This window comes from Vipera ursinii, assembly GCF_947247035.1.
Source record: "Vipera ursinii genome assembly, chromosome: 6".
Classification (NCBI taxonomy): Eukaryota; Metazoa; Chordata; class Lepidosauria; order Squamata; family Viperidae; genus Vipera; species Vipera ursinii.
In genome coordinates this window covers 37,497,861-37,522,542 of record NC_139515.1, presented here as the reverse complement: position 1 = coordinate 37,522,542, position 24,682 = coordinate 37,497,861, and the positions used below count along the sequence as shown (strand labels likewise).

Here is a 24,682-nt window from a genome sequence, read left to right as displayed (position 1 = left end):
AGACCAGGTAGCCCTTGTTCGGCAGTACGAAACCCCCCACAATAAAGAGCTGAACACGTACTCCGGCTGGCGTCTCTTCCTTGCGTTGGACCCACTACATTACAGTGGCGACGAAGGTGGGATACTGCCGACAGAAAAGCTGAAGTCACTGGGGGAATGCACCGCGTGCTGAAGGAAAAGAGGCATCTTTTCTTTCCTCCCAACGCGACCGCCAGCCACTGCGACCCGGCCACCACGAGTGACCTGAAATCTGCTCTGGCCACCACAACCGCGACTTGAACCAGACACCACAGCAGCCGATGGAAGATCGATGGCACGAACAGGACAACCCCATGAATTCAACACCCGCCACCTGGAGAAATGGGCCCGATATCTATCGCACGCTGAGCTGTACATGAGATTTAACCAGATCTCGGAGGACAGCTCGAAAGCGGCAGCACTCCTCAAGGTCACTGCAAACCTGTTCTCCCTGGATCCCATAGAATCCATCTCTTACCGGGACCTTGTAGCCAAGCTCAATGCAAACGTCTGGCCCTGCATGTCCGCACTGGCCTTGAGGTCACAGTTCGAGAAGAGGGACCAGTGTCCCGACGAGTCCGGAGCCGACTACATCACCACCCTGTGAGAAGCAGCCGTCGCCTGCAAATTTTCGAACTTGGAGGAGCGGCTACATGACAGGCTGGTGTGCGGCCTATGAGACATGAGGCTGCAGGAGTGCCTGTTCGTGAAAGTTGAGGTCTCACTCCAGGAAGCCCAGGATGCCATCCTGGCCCACGAAGCAGCCTGCGGGGCTGTCCAGGCTGTCCAGGAGTCCAGGACCGGCGGCCAGATGGGCAGCATCCACCAGCAGCTCACCATGGCTGAGGACGAGGAGGACGAACAAAGGATCGACCTCCTCCGGCGGACGTCAACCCCCGACTAATGAAAAAGATGCCTGGACAAGCCCAAGCCGGCCAACAACTCGCAGAAGTGCGCAGGCTGCGGCGGAAACCACGTGTGCAGCCTCTGCAAGTTCTGGTCGGCCATGTGTCAGGCCTGCAAGAAGACAAGCCACATAGCTGCGATCTGTCGTAGCCGCCGCCCCCGAGAAGAGATCCACGAGCTGCACCCAGATGAATCGCCTTTGAGAGGTACTGGGGCCCCGATCCGATTACGAATTGGCTATGTTGAGAGTTGGCTGGCCATCCACCACACTGGTAGCCACCGGCTGCTGAAATCAAAAATTAAACTAACAATCTGCTTGCAGGGCATTCCCTGCAACAAGGAGCTTGACTCCGGCTCAGCGGTCTCTGTCATTTCTGACGAGACCTTTAATTACATTAACAGCTGGAGCAAGCAGCGGATTTAATTACAGCCCTCAAATTTAGCACTGACTGACTTCAAAAACTTGCCAGTCACGGTAAAGGGGGAGGCCACCCTTTTTGTGGTGTTTAAGAGTCATGAGGAGCACCTGGAGGTAGTGGTGGTAGAGGGACGGAGAGCCAGTCTAGTCGGCCTAGACTTTTTTGAGGCCCTGGGAATCCTGGTCACGGGGATCCACCAGATCCAGTGAGAATCTATTGAGGCTGTCTGCAAGGAGTTTGCAGACATCTTCGATGGAAAGCTGGGGAAGAACACAGGGCCCCCCATCTCATTCAAATTGAACCCGAGCATCGCCCCCATTAGGGTCAGGCCGCGGCGAGTACCCTTCGCGCTCAAGCATAAAATCGAGCACAAACTGGACAAGCTGGTGGCCCAGGGAATCTTAGAGCCCATAGATGGGGGAGAGTGGGAGACCTCGATAGTCACCCCACTTAAACCCAATGGAGAGGTGAGGATCTGTGCCGACTACAAATGCTCAGTGAACCACGCCCTAAACCCACACGCTTACCCCATGGTCAGCCACGTTCTCGCTTCCCTCCAAGGCGGCGCCATCTTTGCAAAGGTTGATCTTCCACAGGCGTACCAACAGCTCACTGTTACCAGGGCAACGGCTGACACTCAGATGATAGTAACTCACAGGGGAGCCTTCAAGGTAGCTCCTGGCATTTTCCAGGAGATCAGGGAAAAAACCCTCAAGGGCATCCCAGGAGTCTGCCCCTATTTTGATGATGTCCTGATTGCAGGAGCATCAGCTGAAGAACTGGCAGGTAGGCTTAGGGAGGTTCTAACAAGGCTGCACACTGCTGGCCTCAAACTGAAGAAGGAAAAATGCAGCATTGGGGTTCCTTCCACGGAATTTTTGGGGTTCAGGATAGATGCCAAGGGAATTCATCCCACAGAGTCCAAGGTAAGGGCAATCAATCTGGCACCCACACCTAGGAACAAAGCAGAGCTACAGGCATTCCTGGGTCTGCTCAATTTCTACCACACCTTCCTTCCTCACAAGGCAGCAATAGCAGAACCATTACACAGGTTATTGGACAAGAAGGCAGCATGGACCTGGACCCCCATCCACGACCAGAGTTTCAGAGCCTTAAAGGCACTCCTGTCTGACAAATCCACAGTAACACTTTTCATAGAGTCCAAGCCCATTTGCATCGCATGCGATGCGTCCCCTTATGGTGTGGGCGCTGTCCTGAGCCACCTGGAACCTTCAGGGCCCAAATTCCAATCGCCTACTATTCCAGAACACTGTCTGGAGCAGAGAAGAACTACGCCCAAATAGATAAGGAGGCCCTGGCAATAGTGGCAGGGGTAAAAAAGTTCTATACGGCAGGGAGTTCACAATTTACACAGATCACAAACCACTGCTTGGCCTGTTCACAACAGACAAGCAAACCCCCCCAATTCTATCTCTCAGAATGCTCCGGTGGTCTATCTTCCTTGCAGCATACAATTGCAAGCTGGTGCACAAGCCAGGGAAGGAGATGGGCCATGTAGACGGCCTAAGTAGGCTACCCATAAACATCATGGAACCAGACCCGGCCCCAGCAACACAGATCCTAGCCATGCAGGAACTACCAGAATGCCCAGTACATGCCAAGGACATTGCAGCCAAGACAGCCTCAGACAACATCATGAGCAGGGTACACTCATGGGTTTGCACAGGCTGGCAGGACAAGTCCCCGGGACCTGAATTCCAGGCATATTTCACCAGGCAACATGAGCTATCCACACACAGGGGTTGCCTCCTTTGGGGTAGCAGGGTCATCATCCCCACAGCATTCCAGGGCAGAGTGTTGGAATCCCTACACGAGGGGCATCCGGGGGTGGTCAGGATGAAGGCACTGGCCAGGAGTTACCTCTGGGGGCCAGGGTTGGACAAGGACATTGAGGAACGGGTCAAGGGCTGTTACACATGCCAGAGATCCAGGCCAGAGATGCCACATGCACCCGTGCACAGGTGGGAGGCCACACGCACACCCTGGTCCCATATTCACATTGACTATGCGGGGCCCTTCCAGGGCCAACTGTTCCTAGTGGTAGTGGATAGCCACTCTAAGTGGTTGGAGGTAGCTCCTGTCCCCAACATGACCTCAGCAAGGACAATCCAGGTGCTCAGAGCCCTCTTTGCCACACACGGCCTCCCCGATGTAATTGTGTGTGATAACGGGCCTCAGTTTACCGCTAATGATTTCCAGGCATTCTTAAAGGCGAACTGGATTAGACACGTCACCTCCACACCCTTCCACCCATCGACTAACGGGCAAGCTGAATGGATGGTAAGGACGACCAAGGACGCACTCCGGTGCATCATCAGCAGGGACTGGCATCACAGGTTTGCAAAATTTTTGCTCACACACCACACCACACCATGCGTTGCCACCGGAAAGAGCCCAGCAGAACTATGATGGGGACGGCGCCTCATCACCAAGCTTGACCAGCTGCACCCTGACCGGGTGGCGGCACACACTGAGAAGCCACCTACACACAGGGTGCTCAACGTGGGGGACCCGGTTTGGGTAAGGAACTACGGGGCAGGTCACACATGGATTCCGGGGACAGTGGTTGACAAAACAGGGCCTCTATCCTACATCGTAGGGGTGGAGGGGGATCGACACATCAGGCGACATATTGACCAGCTCAGAGGAAGTGTCCCTGAGTGCACCACACACGCCCAACCTGACAATCACACACCAGAAGAGGCCAGACCAAGAGGCCAGACCACAGACCCTGAACTAGCGGAAGATGGCCTCCTGCAGCCAGCCCTGCCGCAGCAGCAGGGCATCATCGGTGGCACGAACCCAGTAGCCGGACTTAACCAAGCGCAGGAGCACCGTGAACCAGATGTGCCGGGCCAGGGAGAAGCCACACCCATACGGTCCACCAGACCCCACAGGACACCTGCATACCTAGCAGACTATGTGTGCAAGTGATCTCAACTCGTTGTTATGTAATATGTATGCATTGTATATAGTTATGTGTGTTATAGTTATAAGGGAGGTTCTTCTCTAAGGGGGGAGGGTGCTATGTATCCAGATGCAGGCATCTGCATAGCAGTGGTCACTAGGGGGCGTTGGCCTGGACGGTTTTGGTGGGAAACCTAGTTTCGGCGGGAAACCTAGGGCCAACCCCATTGGCTAGCCGCCTACCTGGCCAGGTATATAAGGAGACCAGGTAGCCCTTGTTTGCCAGTACGAAACCCCCCACAATAAAGAGCTGAACACGTACTCCAGCTGGCGTCTCTTCCTTGCATCAGACCCACTACATTACAGTCAGGATCACAAGTTATGGTGAGCAGCTACCCTGGTGCAATATTTACTTAACAATATTATCTTGCAAAGTCATAGAAGAGTGGAGTTAACTCAAAGCAATAGCCTGCTGTTGGGGAAGTGCGTGTTGCCAGAAAAAGCCATTTGTACAGGCTTGTTACTTTATGGTGTGTCCAGTTCTTGAACAGCAAAGAATCTTCATAATATGTATAAATTTTATTCATAGTAGAAAGTGATATATAGATTTTTCCCCATGTATGCATGTTGCTATTGCTTATTTTGTGAGTAAAGAGATATATTTACAGTAATTATTTCAGTTATATACAGAAAGCCCCATTGGCTGATCATTTCAGAGATATTTCCATACCTAAACAGTAAAATAGGATGACCACAAGTGGGCAAAAATGCAGGAGCAACTTCCAATTTCCTGCTGGCTTCCCCATTAAGTATTCTTGTGGGAAACTGGCTGGGAGCATCAAAAATCTTCCTTCCTTTCATCACTCCCTTCCTTCATCCCATTCACCTTTCCCTCCTTCCCATCCTTTCCTCTCTCCTGCTCTCTCTCCCTAGAATTCCTACTGTCTTCCCCATTTGCTTTGCTTGTGGGAAGTTTGTAGGGAGAAAATCATGGGGAAACCAGAAGGAAGTGACAAGTCAAAGGCCACCAGGCATTTAAGTAGCTGCTGCAGGGTGTGGGGGAGAAGCAAGGGGTTTTGCAGAGGTGCAGGGTATGTACATGATCGGCATGGGTGGGCAGGATGGATGAGAAAGAGCACGCAGGGGTGTGTGATAGGTGGGACCAAGGGCTGGGAAGGATGTCTTGGACTGCTTGGGAGTGCACAAGAGGTGTGTGTGGATTAGGGAGGGTGCAGAGAAAACACAGGTCAGGGAGGGCAAACTGGGATATGCAGGGAGTGTCACATGGGTCAGAGAAGGCATTGGGGCTGTACAAGAAGCGCCACATGGATTGGAGAAGATGTACTGGGGTTCCTTCTTCCTTCCCTTCCTTTCTTTCCTCTCTCTCCCTTCCCTTCTTTTTCTTTCCCAGCAGGCAGGTAAGTGGTTGTTGCTGGGTGGAGGAAGGAGCAAAGGAGTGCATAAGTAGCCAGGAAACTGTCATGGAATATTGAAAATGAGGATCATGTGACCAGAGCAACACAACAGCACTAAAATAGCCAAAACTTTCCTAAATTTCATTCCCCCAGGAGTCATGGATTCTGGCATTTTGTAACTTAGCCCATTTGGAGGTACCTTTGTTGACAAAGTTTTTCACTAGGATGCACTATTTCACTCAGTTAAAGGGGAAAGACATGAGAGTTTTAGCAATAGATAGATCATGACTGGCATCCTGAAACCTTGTTGTTGCCTTGATTGTGACTTTGGGTCCACTTGCATGAACTGACATTATTGTGTCCTCTGAGTAAACAAAACAAGACTTGGACCAAGAGTCCAAGGTCTGAGTCAGGAGATTAAGGAGGAGAACTCTCAAATGCAGCAGGATTGACCTCAGACATTGTGACTATTTAAGTAGAAGATTCATATAGAACCCTTAATTCCAGGAATTGAAATTATCACAATGTTTTCTCCAAAGAATGATGTAGGGCAAGCATAGGTCTAGTGTCTTCAAATGTTTGAAATTCACATCAGCCATAGCCAGCACACCAATAGCAAGGAACTGCAAAAATTGTAACTCAGAATTTCTGGAGAATGTTTCCTTTAGTCTCACTGATCCTTCTTAAAACACAAATTTGTAGAGATAGTGTGCAAATTTGCTAAAACCAAAGTTATGGCTGTGAAGCTTGTCATTAGAACTGAACATACTTGAGCACTTGTTTCAGAAATAATTCTGTCCAGACATGTCCAAACTTGTCTGATTCCAAAGTCCTGTCATCTCATGACTTGGCATGAAGAGGTGATACAGAGGTAAAGGAGTCCATACAAATTCCAGAATTATGAATCTTAATCAGATGATTTTATCAGACAATTCTTATAATTACATTTTTTTAAAAATAGAATGTGAAGACTCTTTAGTTCTATTTAATTTAGTACCACATACTGAGGCATGATTCTCTTAAAATTACAAAGTATAATAAAAAATTGAACATTTAATAGTTAAAAGCTCAATGAGAGAAATATTCAGACTTTTGTTTATCTACAATGATAGATTATATTGATTTATATATCAGACATACCACAATTGATGGTGAGCAATTGATGGTGAGGACCACCCGGAAGCTCCAACTGGTACAGAATGCAGCCGCGAGAGTTGTGTTGGGAGTTTCCCGATACTCCCACGTTACACCGCTGCTCCGTGAGCTGCATTGGTTGCCAGTTGTCTTCCGGGTGAGATTCAAGGTACTGGTAACAGTGTTTAAAGCCCTTCATGGCATGGGGCCGGAGTACCTTGGGGAACATCTGCTGCCGGCATCAAGCTCCCTGCGCCCTGTGCGTTCCCACAGAGAGGGCCTCCTCAGGGTGCCACCGATCAGAGAATGTCGATTGGTGGTCCCCAGGGGGAGATCCTTCTCTGTGGGCGCTCCGGAGCTGTGGAACCAGCTACCGGTAGAGCTCCGGATGGCGCCCGATCTTCGCTCCTTTCGTCGCGATCTCAAGACGTTTCTGTTTGTTCAAGCCGGCCTAGCCTGATGGGGATTGGTGGGGTTTTTATTCTTGTGTTTTAATTTTAACTTTGCGTTTTAGAACTTGATTCCAACTGTTTTAATATGGGCAATTATTTAATCTTGTTTTAACGTTTGTATTTAGTATTTTATTCTGCCCTGTGAACCGCCCTGAGTCCTCAGGGAGAAGGGCGGTATATAAATATTATTAAATTAAATTAAATTAAATTAAAACAAAAACAAAAACAATAAAAAGCAATACCCTGTGTCATTTTCAAAGGTAAACATCGTTTAAATCATCTGCAGATGACTGCAAAAAAAAATCAGGAATCTGATGGTATCTTTTCCAAATAACAAATTTTATTAAACAGCACAAGCTTTTGTGATCTGAGGAAGTGTATAGCAGTTCATGAAAAGTTATGCTATTTAATAAAATGTGTTTGTCAAGGTCCTTCTGATTTTTTCCCCACTACTGTAAAATGTCTTTTGATGGTTGGTGTCTCTGATAAGAGAAAACATCCTGTTCTTTTTCTGCACTTAACTGTAGAAAATGAATCTGTGGTAAATTGTAGGATTGCTCAAGCATAAATGCAATCTATCAGTGTGATGTAATATTTGCCAACACATTGGAGCTCTCTGTGAACTAAAGCTATTTAAAACTGTACTGCAATCACAGAGCAGCAGTGCTTTTTTTCTAAAAAAAAAAAAAGGTGCCGGAACTCTCATCTTGTTAATCTTTTATTTATATAATTTTATTTATATATTTATTTATATAACTAAACAATTATATATTCAATTCTTGACATATATTTAATTTATTGTGTTTAAGGCAAATGTTCATAGTAAATTCCAAAGTTTTGTCCAATTCTCGTTCAGCAAATCTTCTTGACTCCTTTCCTTGCTCTTAGTATCTATGGTCAAATGTCATCCTCTGAGTAACCACAGATCAACATACTTTGAAGGATCGAAAAGTCTCAGAGGTGGTCCAACAAGTTTGATGAACAAAAGTGCTGAAATTGTCTTAGTCTTTAACAAAGGTCTTGTTGGGGTAGCAATTAAATTCATCTGTGAAAACCCACGGTCACATTCACTTGAAGTAATGGGAATGGTATTCAGAGTCCATATCAAATGCAACAGTTTTTCTGGATATGTCTTTTTGAGAATGTATTCACAGAATCCACAAATCATTTCTCTTTCATTTAGTTGCAGTCTGATTGACAAGTTTCTAATTTCCACTTCTCCAAATGTCAGTTGAGTGTTAATATCTTCAGGCCAATGTTTTTGATCAAGTACGCGAGACCAATACACCAACTCATCATCTTTGCTATCAAGCAATCTTTTTTCAATTGATTCTTTTAATTTTGTATAAAATATACATGGGTCAATGGGAGGATCCTTTCTTGAATCTTTTTCGTGAAGTAAAACTCCATGAAAGCGAAGATCATGTACAGCAGTAACAGCACATTTATAATAGGGCCCAAAGTTCTGTCTTCTTTTTTAAAAAAACTTGTACCAGTATTTTTATTTTCTTATTTGCCTTATACAGGTCCATGTTGTGGTCCTGTAAATCCAAACTTAAATCTGACAATTCTTGGAGAGCATCACACATCAATCCTAGGTCCAATAAAAATTCTGTAGATGTTATTTTTCTTTTTAAACCATCATAAGTGCATTTATCATTTTTATCTCTTGTAGGATCATGCATTGCTTGTACAAAATGATACACAAGGGATTCAAAATTATTCCATACAGTCAAAACTGTACACATACTAGATGACACCCATCGGGTACTTAAAATTCTTCCAATTTTCAGCAGCTCAGCCACCAGTAATTCTGCACATGAATGCAACTGTCTACTATTCTTTGCTGAAGCATAGTATATATGACATACAGTTTATCAATAAATGATTGGAATCTATTTATTCCTGAAGTTTCCTTGACAGCATCATCTACTGATAATTATAGTCTGTGATTAGCACAATGCCAAACTATAATAGAAGGAAAATGTTCTGACAGCAATTTTTTCACTCCACTTTTACATCCCATCATTACAGTGGTACCATCGCATGCCAGAGAAATCAAATATTTTTTCAAACAATCTTTTGTCATCCCATAAGAGTGAAGACATTGGAGTAAGGAATCAAATATTCCTTCTGCTGTTACTTTTTCAAGTTCTACCAAGTCTAAAAACAAATTTACCGGTGAATTCATTCCCACACCTTCAATACAGCAACGAACAAATACTATGAGGGTAGTTTTTTTGCTTATTGTGGTTCATCAATTATCAATGAAATTTTATTATTGGATTGAACAATTTCTTTACCCACAATTTTCCTCATTTCTTCGCTTATATGATTAACAATGTTAATACACGCATTTGTAGAATGAAGAATACAACCCAATTCAACTCCGTTCTGTTCTTGCACATCAATTTCAGTTTCAAAATGATGAAATGATTGATTTTCCTTTGCTACTTTATATGTAGTTTGAAAAAAATTCCAGTTATTATTTTTTCATGAGATAATGACGTTAAAAAAACATTCTCATTTTTCGCTTTCAGCAACTATTTTTAATGCTGCTTTATGTGCAGCAGATTCTCTGTGATCAAAAAAAAATTTCAAAGTGAGGTCAACTGTTGCATCCTATCTGTGCTAGAATAGGTTAACTCATTGTTAATCCATTCTTTGGAAAGTTTCATACCCATTTTTGACTCAACACCTAGATTTCCAACTTTTTTACAAGGCATACAGCCAAGTTTCATGTTACAAACACAGAGCCATTCATTCTTCTAGCAAAAATCTTTTTTTGCTCATAGGTCCAGCAGTCTGGCCAGTCATTTGTGGTTTGGCTCTGCTTCTTAAGATCAGATACAGAAATATTAACAGGGGTTATTTCTGTGTGTTCTGTCATTCTGCCTGTTAATATTCTGGCCTTTTTGTTAGCAGGAAAGGTGGTTGAGAAGTAATTAGTGATTTTTTTCATCTTTACATTTGGGGTCACACTTTTACACTAAAAGTAAAAAAAAAAGTAAAAAATTAGTTAGTCCTGCAATTATGGTTTTTTAAAAGTTTCCTAGTTTATTTAGTAGTGTAAATTGAAATTGAAGGAATGCATGAAAGCTGACATTCATTTTTTTTTACACATAACTTAAGTTATATTTCCAGTGCCTCTGACAAGGGTTCCATTGTTTCTTTGAAAATATAATCTTAAAGGGCTTGCCATTGTGATAGAAGATTGCTACCACTGCTCCAGGGTTTGGCTAACATGCATAGTATAATTAGATTTATTATTGCTGCTAAAGCTATTCACATTTCCTATGGATTGTCTTCTGTCCATGGGAGGGAAGCTTGGTAGATTCTAAATTACATAATTTTAGTTATTCCTTTGGCAGGAATAACTATTTTTAATGCTGCTTTATGTGCAGCAGATTCTCTGTGATCAAAAAAAAATTTCAAAGTGAGGTCAACTGTTGCATCCTATCTGTGCTAGAATAGGTTAACTCATTGTTAATCCATTCTTTGGAAAGTTTCATACCCATTTTTGACTCAACACCTAGATTTCCAACTTTTTTACAAGGCATACAGCCAAGTTTCATGTTACAAACACAGAGCCATTCATTCTTCTAGCAAAAATCTTTGCTATGAGAACAAGCGGCAAAGGTCTTTAAAAACATGTTTCTCACACATTTATATTTTTGAATCATAAATATTAAATCTTTGTTCTTTCAATGATCCATACTCATGCTTTAGAAATATAATTTCCAGTTTTAGCTACAGTAAGCAAGCAAATTACACTAAATTACATTTAACCTTACTTGTTAAAGATATTTACTATATGTCAGAATTAGTATTCTTTCAGTCACAATCTTATTCCTATTCAATTTAGCTGATTTTAAAATCCGATGTAAAATCATAAGCACATAAAAAGAAAACATCAGAAACAGCTGCAAATTTACTCAACAGTTCTATGCTTAGCAACATTTCCATTTAATCAAAGTCCTTGCTCTTTCCAAATCTATTTCAGGGTTTACTTTCTATATATACACAAACAATGGGAAATGAGTTTCTGGGCTGGTTCAAATTTTTTACACATTCCAAAAATTATTTCACGAGTGATGTATTTATTATAGGTATATAATTGACAGTACAATTGGCAGTGCAGACATATCAAATGCTTCTAAAGTCAGAACCAAAATACATATATACACAATTTTTTCTCCCCTAAATTTTCAGGTAATATATCTGTTCCATATAAATATAAAAGCATGATAGACTCCGTATTTGTACAAATGGCCGGTTATCTCAGTGTGCAAGAAGATGGATAACTACAACCAGAAGTTGCAAGCCCTCACTTTTTCACTGCATGAGAATTCAGACCCGAGATGAACATTTTGGTCAATCTCTGCGACTCACTTGCTGCCAGCTGCTCCAGCCAAGGGACCTCTCAAGGCTCTCTAGTCGGGCCCTCCCTGACAGGCGGATGGATGTTTGTGGGATTCTACACACCAGAGGTGCCTGCCAGTGGCTGGGCGGCAGTCCCAGCTGGCCCCAGCCCTGCAACCACCCTCAACAGCCCAGCCAGAGAAGGCGAAGCAGCCCATGAATGCCTTCATGGTCTGGTCATGTGCACAGTGGCAGTGGATCACACAGGAGCAGCCCTGGCTGTACAACTCGGAGATCTCCAAGCAGCTGGGCGCCACCTGGCAATGCCTCGATGCTGCCCAGAAGCGGTCTTTCATCCATGAGTCCAAGCAGCTCCGGGAGTGCCACATGCTCATCTACCCAGACTACAAGTACTGGCCAAGGTGGAGGACCTGGGCCAGCCGGGAGCCCAGCGGACTCTCCCCCACTTGCCTGCCAGGGCCATCAGTGCCCCTTGGATGGATGCCCACCTGCGCCGGCTTGCCCTATGTGCTCTGCGGGACTGCCGGCCGGGCCAATCTGCCCCAGGTGGCAGCTACATGATGGGGGCTGTGGCGGCACCCTGCAACAGCCTGGTCTACAGCACGCCAAGCCCCCTGCCTTCGCCACCATGCCAAGGAAGCTGGACACTGGTCTTCAGCACCCGCTGGGGAACTTCCCAGACATTGTGGATATTTATGGGCTGCAGGGCTGCAATGTGTCTGATGCAGCCACCCTAGGCTGCCTCCCAAAGCCCCCTCCCCAGCCCCTGGGTTTCAGCCGCACTGCCCACTTGGCCCCCCTCTAGCAACGATGCCATCTGCAGCTCCGTGTCTCAGTTTGATCACGCAAGGAAGGCACAGCTGGGAAAGACCAACATGGACATAGTTCGGAGACGCACACTAACCCCCCCCCCAGGTCCGGCATCGGGTAGGCCACCAGCCTGGCTGACATGGGTGAGCAAAAGGAAGGAGTGCACATGCACTCCACAGAACCCACCTCCCACTCCTTGCCCTCTCTTACTTACCTAGTTGAGATGGTGTAGTTGGGCAACAGATAGAGGTGCAAAGTTCCTGACAACTCACCTTCGCTGCAGACAACTTGCCTGTCCAACATTTGCTGACTGGGTCTTTTGGCACGCTCAGCAGCAATTCCTATTGGCTTTCAAAAGCCAATAGGCTTTCGAAAGCCAATAGAGGGAGTAGCACAGCTTGTGCAAAAGCTTTTTGTGTGTGTGAAAAAAAAGGTGCCAGAACGCCGTTCTGAGCGTTCTATGAGAAAAAAAGCCCTGCAAAGCAGTACATTTGAATTTAAGCTCCTGAATCTGAATCTGCCAGCCACAGATGGAGAAGTTGTGGCTCTCCTGATGTTGTAGAACTTTCCACATACTTCACCATTGTCTGCATTGCCTAGGCTGCCAAAAGCTGCAATTAGCACAGAATCACCAAATTATGAGATTGGAAGGAACCACAAGGATAATCTAATCTACCCCTCTGAATTGTGCAGGAAAATCAATTAAACTTCTGGTGAGAAGTGCTGTCAATCAGGCTTTTCTTTTAAATTTTCAAAAATGAAGAGTCCAGAATTTCCAGTTAGGTTGCTCACTGTTGTACAGATCTTACAATCAGGAAATTCAAATAAAATCTAGGTTGCTGCAGCTTATATCCATTATTTTCGATGCTGATGTCTATATTAATAGTTCATGAACATCCTCTCTCTCTTTTATTCACCTGAACTTTGATGTAATGTCTCTCATCATAATGGGAATTAATTCCTGATTATATTTCTTATGGCATCTTTTATGCTCCTAAGCACTGATGTAATGTCTCTTCTCAGAGTTTTCAAGTTCCTTCTGCCTGTCCTTATATTGCATACTCTCAAATTGCTGTATTTATTTATTTATTTATTTATTTATTTATTTATTTATTTATTTATATTTATATACCGCCCCTCTCCAAGGACTCGGGGCGGTGTACAGGGCAATTAAAATGCTATAAACAACACACAATATATAAAAATTAAAATAAGATTAAATCAAATAGCCCTAAACAATAAATACATTCTAAAATTTAAACTCTAAAATCCAATCCCTCAGTCCAGGCCGGCCTGTTCAAACAACCAAGTCTGCAGGTCGTGGCGAAACGAGTGTAGGTCGGGAGCCATCTGGAGCTCAACTGGAAGCTAATTCCAGAGGGCAGGCGCGCCCACAGAGAATGCTCTTCCCCTGGGAGCCACCAGTTGACATTCCCTGACCGACAGCACCCTGAGGAGGCCCTCTCTGTGGGAGCGCACAGGGTGATGGGAAGTTAACGCCGGCAAGAGGTGCTCCCGTAAATAACCCGGACCCGTGCCATTTAGGGCTTTATAGGTCATCACCAGCACCTTGAATCTCACTCGGAAGACAACTGGAAGCCAATGCAGCTCACGGAGAAGAGGTGTTACATGGGAGTATCGGGAGACCCCCATCACAACTCGTGCGGCTGCATTCTGCACCAGCTGGAGCCTCCGAGTGGTATTCAAGGGCAGCCCCATGTAGAGAGCATTGCAGTAGTCTATCCGAGAGGTCACGAGCGCATGGGTGACTGTGCGTAGGACATCCCGGTCCAAATAGGGCTGCAACTGGCACACCAGTCACAGCTCCTATATGATCTTCAAAATTGAGCTGTGAATCAAGGAGGACACCCAAGTTGTGAGCCCTATCTACGGAGGGGTAACACCTCACCCCCTATAGATAAAGATGGAATAGAATGGACAACCCTAGATGCCGATATGCACAGCCACTTGGTCTTGTCGGGATTTAGACGAAGCCTGTTCCTCCCCATCCAGACCCTCACCGCCTCCAGGCAATGGGACATCACAGAGAGGGCATCACTGAGTTGATCTGGGGTGGAAATAAAAAGCTGGGTATCATTAGCGTACTGATGATACCTCACCCCAAAACCATGAATGATCTCGCCCAGCGGCTTCATATAGATGTTGAACAGGAGAGGTGAAAGGACCGACCCCTGAGGGACTCCACAAACGAGAGGCCTCGAGGCCGACCTCTGTCCCCCTGTCAACACTGACTGCGAATGACCCAGAAGGTAGGAGGAGAACCACTGTAAGATAGTGCCACCCACTCCCAACCCTCTGAGGTGCCGCAGTAAGATACCATGGTCGATGGTATCAAAAGCCACTGAGAGGTCTAATAGGACTAGGACAGAGGAGCAACCCCTGTCCCGAGATCGTTCACCAGTGCGACCAATGCCATCTCTGTGCTGTACCCGGGCCTAAAGCCTTATTGGTAGGGGTCCAGATAATCCACTTCCTCCAGGAACAGAGGAAGCTGATGAGCCACCACACTCAACAACCTTCGCTAAAAAGCGAACGTTGGAGACCAGATGATAGTTATTTAAAATAACCGGGTCCAGGGCAGGCTTCTTGAGGAGGGGCCTCACCACCGCCTCCTTCAAGGCAGCGGGGAAGCTGCCCTCTCTCAAAGAAGCAGTTATTACTGCCTGGAGCCAGCCTCGTGTTCCCTCCCGTGCTGCATAAACCAGCCAGGAGGGGCACGGGTCCAGTAAACAAGTGGTGGAACTCAGCCTCCCCATGATCCTGTCCACTTCTTCCGGAGCCACAGGATCGAATTCTTCCCAAATAATATTCCCAAGACCGCTCGATTCCCCATCGTCAGACTCTGCCAAGTCAGAGTCCAATCCGGCCCGAATCTGAGCGATTTTATCCACCAGATATTGACTAAATTCCTCGGCACGACCCTGCAGGGGCTCCTCCCTCACCTCCTGGTTCAGGAGGTAGCGAGTCACCCTAAACAGGGCAGCCGGGTGATTATCTGCAGATGCGATGAGGGCAGCGAAGAAATTGAACTTCGCTGTCTCCATCGCTGCGAGATAAGACCTCGTGAAGGTTCTTAGTTGCAATCGATCAGACTCAGACCAGCTGGACCTCCAACAGCTCTCTAGGCTCCGTCTCCGACGCTTCATCTCCTGAGGCTCCATGGAGAACCATGGTGCCCAACAGGATCTGCACCGGGTCAGGGGCCGCATGGGAACAACATGGTCGAGTGCCTCCATGGCCGCGCTTTCCCAGGCTTCCACTAAGGCATCGACCGGACTGTGAGCGAAGATGGCAGGCACAGATGCAAGCACCTCCTGGAACCATTCAGGGTCCATTAGGCGCCTGGGACAGAACCACCTGGTCAGTTCCATAACCCCGTGACAGGGGGGGTGAAGCTGAAGGCCAGCCGCAGGAGGTGATGATCGGTCCATGACAGGGGAGTAATAAATGGAGATCCCCCTCCCAGATCATCAAGCCACCGTCCAGATAGAAAAATAAGATCAAGTGTGTGACCCCCCCATGAGTCGGGCCCTGAATTACCTGGGTCAGGTCCATGGCCGTCATGGAGGTCATGAACTCCCGAGCCAACCCTGACGAACCTCCCAGGGATAGCAGGTTAAAGTCCCCCAGAACCATAAGTCTGGGGAACTCAACCGCCAACCCAGAGAGGGTGTCGAGGAGCTTGGGCAGGGCTGCTGCTACACAGGTAGGTGAAAGATATGCCAGCAACAAGCCCAACTGAACCCCAGGGCCAAGTCTCAGGAGGAGCGACTCACACCCGACTATCTGAATAACGGTAGCCTCCCGCGGACATAAGGTCTCCCTTACAACCACCGCAACACCCCCACCCCTTCCCTGAGCCCAAGGCTGGTGAAGCACACGGAAACCTGGTGGGCAAAGTTCAGTCAGAGGGACACCTCCTTCTGGGCCCAACCAGGTCTCAGTAATGCAAGCCAGATCGGCATGCTCCTCCTCAACCAGCTCTCGGATAAGGGGAGCCTTATTAACTACCGATCTGGCATTAAGGTACACCAGCTTGAGCTCAGGGGCCTGCTCATCCCCACTCCCGGGAATATGAGGTAAGACCTGGGGGTCGGAGCGTGCCACCTCTTGAAGATAGCGGGGGCGTGCTCCCGAGTGTTGATGCCGCCCCCCGTACAACCACCTGTTGCCATTCCCAATCGTCGTGGGGATCCGCAACCCCACCCCTCCTTCCAGAGACCCGGAGGCGTCCAACCCAAGCCCAGCCCACCGTGACCTGTCACAAGCCTGGACTGAAATTCGGTTGGTGGAAGCCCCCCAGATTCCAACCCAAACCGCAACCCAACCCTCCCCCTTAACCCCTTAAATAAATTAGCTAAAAAACAGATCAGGGGTCTCTTCCTAACAATAAACCGGAGACCCCAATCCATACCTAGCCATCTCTCAGGGTCCCAACAATTGGGCCCGTCATCAAGAAGAGAGGTAGAAAAGAAGGTGGGACACACCCAGGAGGGGGGAGCACCACTGAGGGCATATAAGTCCGTGCCTGAATAACGTAAGCGTGCCATAAATGGCCATGTGAGTTTGGGAAATGGCAGTCAGATGTTGAGTAAAGATGATATCAAATCATATCAGAAGGAGTATATGAGTCCAAAACTGCCAGTCCAGCACCACTCTCACTTGTGCTGGGTACCCCAGAACCAGTCAGCAGTTGTTCTGTCACCCCAACCTCGAGGCTGGTCTGGGAGGCAGATAGAAACCCCATCCAGGGGGGAAAAAACATACCCTCATGGATCTCTCACATCCGGAGAGGTTGTAGATGGAGAAGAAACTGAGCCGCCCTCTCACAGCGACTCTTCACTCTTCATTCTCCTAACTCAGGGGTCAGCAACCTGAAACAGTGAAAGAGCCGCTCGGAACCGGTTCCCTCACAAAAGGAAAAACTGGGAGCCGCAAAAAATGTGTTCACATGCGTATACATGCGCTCATGTGCAGAACAGGGTTTGACTGAAGAGTGGAGCCAAGGCGAGATATACACCTACCCTGCATATTTGAATTGATTGGTTGAACTTTTTTAGTCCCACTTTTTTTTTTCTCCCGACTGCACATGGCAGAGGACTGGGAGCTGCAGGAGACGGCTGAAAGAGCCGCATGCGGCTCCGGAGCCACGGGTTGCAGACCTGTGTCCTAACTTATCAATATCCTTCTGGGAATGTAATGCCCAGAATCATAATCCAGGTGTGGTGTCACCAGTGCAGACTATAATGAAATGAGGATTTCACACATCTTTGATATAGTGCTGCTTTTGATGCATCACAGAACTACAGTATATTATCCTTTCTAGCAGCTGTCCAAACCACTGGCTCATGATCAGCTTGTTGTCATTCAATTATTGCACCCATATCTTTTTCTAATGCAAAGTATCCAAACTATGACTCCCTCATCTTGTATTGGTGTTGTTCTTAATTCACTCTGGAAATTAATTATGGAGAAATTATGATGGGGAATTCTGCCATTTTTAAAATGCAACTGGCTTATAGCTATCTGGACATAAGAAAGAAGAATTTAACCTTTTCTCCTGTGTGTTCATTACTATCATCTGACAAAATCTCCACCTTCCTACCTAAAACCTACCATTAAACGTGTACAGTAGAGGTACTTTTAAAAACATTTTTTTCAACAAGCAGGACATAGCACAATTGTATCATGAGATTGGGCAAGTGAGTGTCCCAGTTCTGAGGAAGTTTTCAGTGAATACAGAGGAGTACATAAATGGACTTGAAGGTATTCACTAGCCCTCAGATAAACAGCAGCTTAAAGCTGAAAGGGGATGAAATAAGAAGAAAACTCAAGACTGATGGAAGTAAGCTATGGTTCCTACAGCATGTGCAGTGGTAGTGCTCTCCAGCAAGTGTGAAGGAAGGGGCAAAGGATTGTTGTCAACTTTAAAAATGAATGTGGCTGTAGCCATTTTCCCTATTCATTTTCGATTGACACATAGAAAGGTGGGATGGGGGATTGCCAGATGCTTGGCTAGTCAACATATTCTTTTGTTCCATGGGAACCAAGGTTGTCAGCTGCTCCCAAGACTGCAGGCTGGGTGTTTCGTGAAAAGCCCACCAAGAAGATGTATTGGGGAATGTAGTTGCTTGCATGGCTTCAGAAGTAGGATTTCTTAACATTGTATTGAGGAATTGTTACGTGTGTCTTCAGACTTGGTTTCACTTTTGAAGTGATGATACTTTGTAACTAATAAAAATATTCTTTGAGGAATTTCCAAGCCTCTGAGTTCTGCTTTATTTCATGTGATTCTTTATTTTGTGAGCCTTTCTTGCTTTGCACTTGATTCCTGTGTCTTTAAGGGTACAGGGAAGGGATTGGGGGGTGCAATCTTACTACACTGTGGAAAAAGCTCAGAAGGGGGAGAGGAAGAAGGGCCAACTAGCTAGCTCAGGAGTCTACAAATTTAGCAACTCTAAGACCTGTGAACTTCAACTCCCAGAATTCCTCATCCAGCCATGATGGCTGAGGAATTCTGGGAGTTGAAGTCCACAAGTTTTAAAGTGCCAAGTTTGAAGACCCCTGAGCTAGCTGGTAGTGATGCATATGAATAAACATGGATAAATTCATCATACATTTGTCAGTGCAAAGGGAAAGTGATTCAACAAAGGAACAGCCACCGAAGAAATTAAAACTCATACTTTTTTCCTTTTTTTCTACAGTTTGTAATATTTTATTAGATTATAGAATAAAATACAAAAATACAAAAGCAAATAGTAGAACGTAGTGGGGAGGAAAAAGGGGGGGAAAGTGAGGGGGAGAAGGGAAAAAGAACAGACTTCCTCTGTTGCAGTAAAAGGAAGCAACCACCATGCACCCACAAGCAGCTTCAAAGTTTTCTGGGATTTGCCAACTTTTATCATCAATTTATTCCCTTTCACAAAGATAGCTATGCCAATCACTGATTTACTCAAAACAGGCTAAAGAGAGGAGAAACCCCGACCTGTCAGCCATTGCAATGGTCATTAGAGTGCTAGGCAGCGTTCGAAAAACTAAAGAGGCTCTTTGCAGATGAACCACTTCTTAAACACCCTGACCATAGACAACAATTCATCATTCAAGCCTATGCAAGCAACATGGCCATGGGGGCTGTTCTCCTACAAAAAAATCACAGAGGGGAGTTACAACCTTGCGCTTACACTTCCCAGAAATTAACTGACACCGAGTGAGCTGTTTGGGAGAAAGAGGCTTTTGCAGTTCGTTGGGCTTTACTGACATGGCATCATTTTTTGGAAGGGGGGAAATACCTTTTGAGGTATGGACTGATCACAAAAATTTGGAGGCTCTCAAGACACACACACACACCCATAAATTATGGCTCAAGCAAGTTTGGTGGGCTCAGTACTTCAACCGTTTTAATTTCATTTTAAAATATTTTCCTGGAGGAAAAAACTTTTTGGCTGATGCCTTGTCTAGAATGCCCTAGTTCAAGAACAACCAAGAGGAAGTAATTAATTCCATTATTCCTCTACCACAATCCGCTTCTCAAATAACAACTAGATCACACACAGAGAAACCCCCTGCTGGTCCTGATGATCGCTCACTAAAGGAATTAAAGGAGAAGTTAGAGATGGATGGTTGGTTTAAAGATAACAAATCTATATTAACCTTAAGAGGAGGGCTAGCTTGGAAGGGTCCTAGGTTATACCTCCCAGATGACCTTAGGCTCCAGGCATTGCAATGGAGTCATGATGCTAAGTAAGTGGGTCACTTTGGTTTTTTAAAGACATTGCATCTGGTGCGAAGGCAATTCTGGTGGCCAAGAATGAGAGTTATGTTAACAGTTGTGCCACTTGTGCTGCCATGAAGAGGCATCCTGGAAAACCACCAGGTTTATTGCAGCAGGTGGCAGATCCCTCTCAAGCCTGGGAGGAGATAACCATGGATTTTATAGTGGAATTACCTGAGAACAAGGGGAACACTATAATATGGACTGTGGTTGATCTATTTTCCAAATAGGCACATTTCATCATCTGGTCAGGTCTTCTCTCTGCCCAGAAGCTAACCAAACTATTTTGAAGCACATATACTGACTCCATGGTGCCCCAAAGCAGATTATTTCTGACAGAGGGGTCCAGTTTACTGCAAAATTTTGGAGGGAGTTCATTAAAATGATTGGGTCCTCTCAGGGGTTATCATCAGCTTTTCATCCAAATACTAATGGAGTTGCTAAGAAAGCTAAAGCAATGGTGGAACAGTACCTCAGATGCTGTTGTAAATTACCAGCAGTCCAATTTGGCTGACCTCCTACCTTTTGCAGAGGTAGCCTACAACAGTACTGTTCTGTCCCACCCTATGTACGTCCTTATTACTGCACAAAGACAAACCCCTCTTTTAACAAGTAGGCTGGAAAACCAACCCCTTTTATTTGAGTTAGAGACCTGATAATTGTCCCAAAAGCAAAAGCAACAGAATATGTTTCCAATGGAGAATTGTTCAAAAGCAAAACAGAGCACAAGTCACAGGAAATAGTTCACAGGCAAAGCAAACAAAACATGATCCCTTGAAACTGGACTCCTTTGCAAACGGTTGCCTTCAGCAACCAGCCCTGCCCACACATTCCCTTTTTGTTATACAGCCCCAAGGCGTGGCTTCTCAATGCCTTCTCCTCCTCCATTGGAGCCACCCTATTGCCTCCCTCTGTCCTACTTGTGTGGCCTGTCTGCGTTTATGAGCATCTATAATATCCTCCAGCTGTGCATCCTCCAAGTCCAACTCAGCTTCCTGAGCAAGAGTGTAAGGGCCAGGCTCTTCATCAGTTTGTAAGTCCTGGGGTCATCAGAGCCTTCCTCCAACTCTGATGGCTCCCCAGGCCCCTCATCCTCCTCTGATTCCCTGGACCCAGCTGCTGGGATCACAGGCTGGCACAGAATCACAACAAATATGGTGCAGAGTAGCACTGGATTCACCCCATTTAAAATAGTAATGGGTCGAGACTTTGTGCCCACGCCTGAGTATCCACAGGAGCCTCCTACTTCCCAGACTCTGGACCAATGGGTTACATCCTTCCAGGGGGGTTGGGTCAATATGAAGAAGGCATTGACCACAGCTACTAAGAACAAGCTGACAAACAATGCTCCCCTCAGAAACCTTTTCATGTTGGACAATTAGTTTATCTTTCAATGAAATATTTAAGGTTAAAATTACCAAGTAGAAAATTGAAGCCGAAATTCCTTGGTCCTTTTCCTATCACTAAAATCATTAACCCTGTCACAGTGGAACTGAAACTACCACGATTGCTGGGGAAAGTTCACCCTGTGTTTCACTGCAGTCTATTGAAACCTGTATCAGAATCCTCTTTGAGACCTGTCCCAAAGAAGCCACTGAATCCAATGGTGGTGGAGGGGGAGACACATGAAATTAAATGTATTCTTGATTCTAGGTTGTACAAGCGAAAGTTACAATGCCTTGTTCAGTGGAAATGTTACCCCATTTCAGAAGCTACCTGGGTGAAATGTGCAGATGTGAAAGCTGATAGATTGATAAAGAGGTTTTATGATAAATACCCTCACAAGCCTCGAGGGAATGCTTAAGCTGCTTTTTCTGTTCCCTGCAGGAGACTCTCTCTTTCTGATGGGGAGCTGACTGTCAACTTTAAAAATGAATGTGGCTGTAGCCATTTTCCCTATTCATTTTTGGTTGACACATAGAAAAATGGGAGGGGGTTGCCAGGTGCTTAGTTAGTTAACATATTCTTTTGTCCTGTGGGAAACAAGGTCATCGGCTGTTCCCGAGACTGCATAACGGGCCTCAGTTTACTGCTACTGATTTCCAGGCGTTCTTGAAGGCGAACTGGGTTAGGCACGCCACCTCCGCGCCCTTCCATCCATCGACCAACGGGCAAGCTGAACGGATGGTAAGGACGACCAAAGACGCACTCCGGCGTATCATTAGCGGGGACTGGCATCACAGACTGGCGAAATTCCTACTCACCCAACACACTACACCATGCGTTGCTACCGGGAAGAGCCCAGCAGAACTTCGATGGGGATGGCATCTCATCACCAAGCTGGACCGTTTACACCCGGACCGAGTAGCAGCTGAGATGGATAGGCCACCATCATCGTCATCATCATCACCATCGTCACCAGCACACAGGGTTCTCAACGTGGGGGACCTGGTCTGGGCAAGGGTTCCGGGGACAGTGGTTGAGAAAACTGGACCCCTCTCTTACATCGTGGGGGTGGAGGGGGACAGACACATAAGGCGACACATCGACCAGCTCAGAGGAAGGGTCCCTGAGTGCACCACACATGCCCAGCAGGAAAGCCACACCCCAGGAGAGGTCAGCCCAACCGGAAACAACACAGAACAGGAACCAGAGGAGGAGGGCCTCCTGAACCCAGCTCTGTTCAACCCAGCACAGAGGCCTCAAGAACCGGCTGTCCAAGCCCAGGGCCAAGCCACACCCAGACGGTCCACCCGGCCCCACAGGACACCTGCATACTTGGCGGACTATGTGTGCAAGTGACCACCACACAGTTGCCTTTCATTTGACACACAGTGTATATAGTTATGTAGTTAGTTGCAAATTGTTTATCGTTGTTATGTGGTTCTTCTCTAAGGGGGGAGGGGTGTTATGTATGCAGGCACCTGCATAGCAACAGCCACCAGGGAGCGTTGGCCTGAACGGTTTTGGCGGGAAACCCAGTTTCAGCGGGAAACCTAGGGCCAACCCCATTGGCTGTCCGCTTACCTGGCTAGGTATTTAAGGAGGCCAGGTAACCCTCACTCCTCAGTATGCTACCCCCTTCCAATAAAGAGCTGAACACGTACTCTGGCTGGCGTCTCTTCCTTGCGTTGGACCCACTACACAATAATGGGTATTAATTTTCAGACCTTGCTGTTGTTGTTTTTATTGCATATTCAATCACAACTTTCTGCACCAACTGCATGACTAAATGAACTTCCTTTCTTGTTTTTTAGTTTATTTAGATTTAAGTGATATATAAAATATGACTTTTCATATTACCCAAATTCTAGGTGAAAGATGTGCATTTATATCCCCTCTAGCAAAATAAGTTGCCATTGTAGAGTTTCTCATTATATTTGACAAATCTCTTTGATGCTTGTGCATATAAAAACAGGCAACATTATTAAAGATCCAGGTTTCAGAAATTAAAGTTTATGAATGTGTTCAGTCTTAGAATAATGGTAAGTAGAAGGAACACTACGTAATATAATGAATCCATATTAAAATTCAATATATACCACAATAGTTTTCAGAAATAATTATTCTCTACTGTGACTTCATTTTTATAATCACTTTTAAAAATAAATTTGGAAGAGATGTTGAAAGCTAATAAATCAGCTTGGGACTTTATTAGTGACAGCAGACAAGTAAAACTAAATCAGTGTTTCTAAACTTGACAACTTTAAGATATGTGAAGTTCAGTTCCCAGAATTCCCCAGCCAGCCATGCTGAGGACTTCAAGTCCATACATTTTAAAGTTGCCAAATTCAAAAAACACTGGTCTAGATGCTTCTTCCAGGGAAGGCTATACAGCAAAGGGAGAGGATACTCTAAACCCAACCCTTTTATTCTCCAATGATAAGGAATTAGCTAGCTAACTTCCTGACCTTGCAAAGTCAAGCAGCATTGGACTTGAATGGAAATCCTTGGGCTTAAAGCTACACTGGGATCCCAAGAAGTTGTCCAACGTTTATCCTAATTTACAGTCTAAATGTTGGAGGTGTGGTAGTTTAGAAGCTACTTATTTTCACATGTGGTGGACTTGTAGAAATATAAAAGCTTTTTGGATTAAAATTTGGTGGAACATTCAAAAGATTTTTAAGAGAAAGATAAAGTTTTCTCTGCAATTGTTTTTATTGGGTATTGTTGTAGATTGTGATGTTAAAGAAACTAACTTGATGTTGAACATGATAACGGCAGCACGGTTATTGGTGGGACAATATTGGAAGAAGGATAGTTTGCCCACTGTAGAAGAATGGGTGTTTAAAGTTTCGAATCTTGCAGAAATGTCTAAGATTTCTGCTTATCTGAAGGATCATTCACAGGAAAGATATATTTCAGTTTGGAGGAGATGGATAAATTATATTCAAAACAAATATGGGACTAAAAAGTTCCATTTAGCTTATCAGTAGATTTTAGTGGGATATTGTTATTGGTACGTTGTTTGTAGTTATGTTAAAA

At 45.6% G+C, this 24,682-nt stretch overlaps 1 pseudogene across 1 annotated transcript; it reads left to right on the top strand.

Moving 5' to 3' along the window:
* Positions 1 to 1,024: 1,024 nt before the first annotated feature.
* On the top strand, positions 1,025 to 12,460 carry LOC310641973 (annotated as a pseudogene). The gene is made up of 3 exons: positions 1,025 to 1,130; positions 1,905 to 2,014; positions 11,728 to 12,460. The product of its transcript is annotated as an uncharacterized misc_RNA (transcript).
* The last annotated feature ends 12,222 nt before the right edge of the window (positions 12,461 to 24,682 follow it).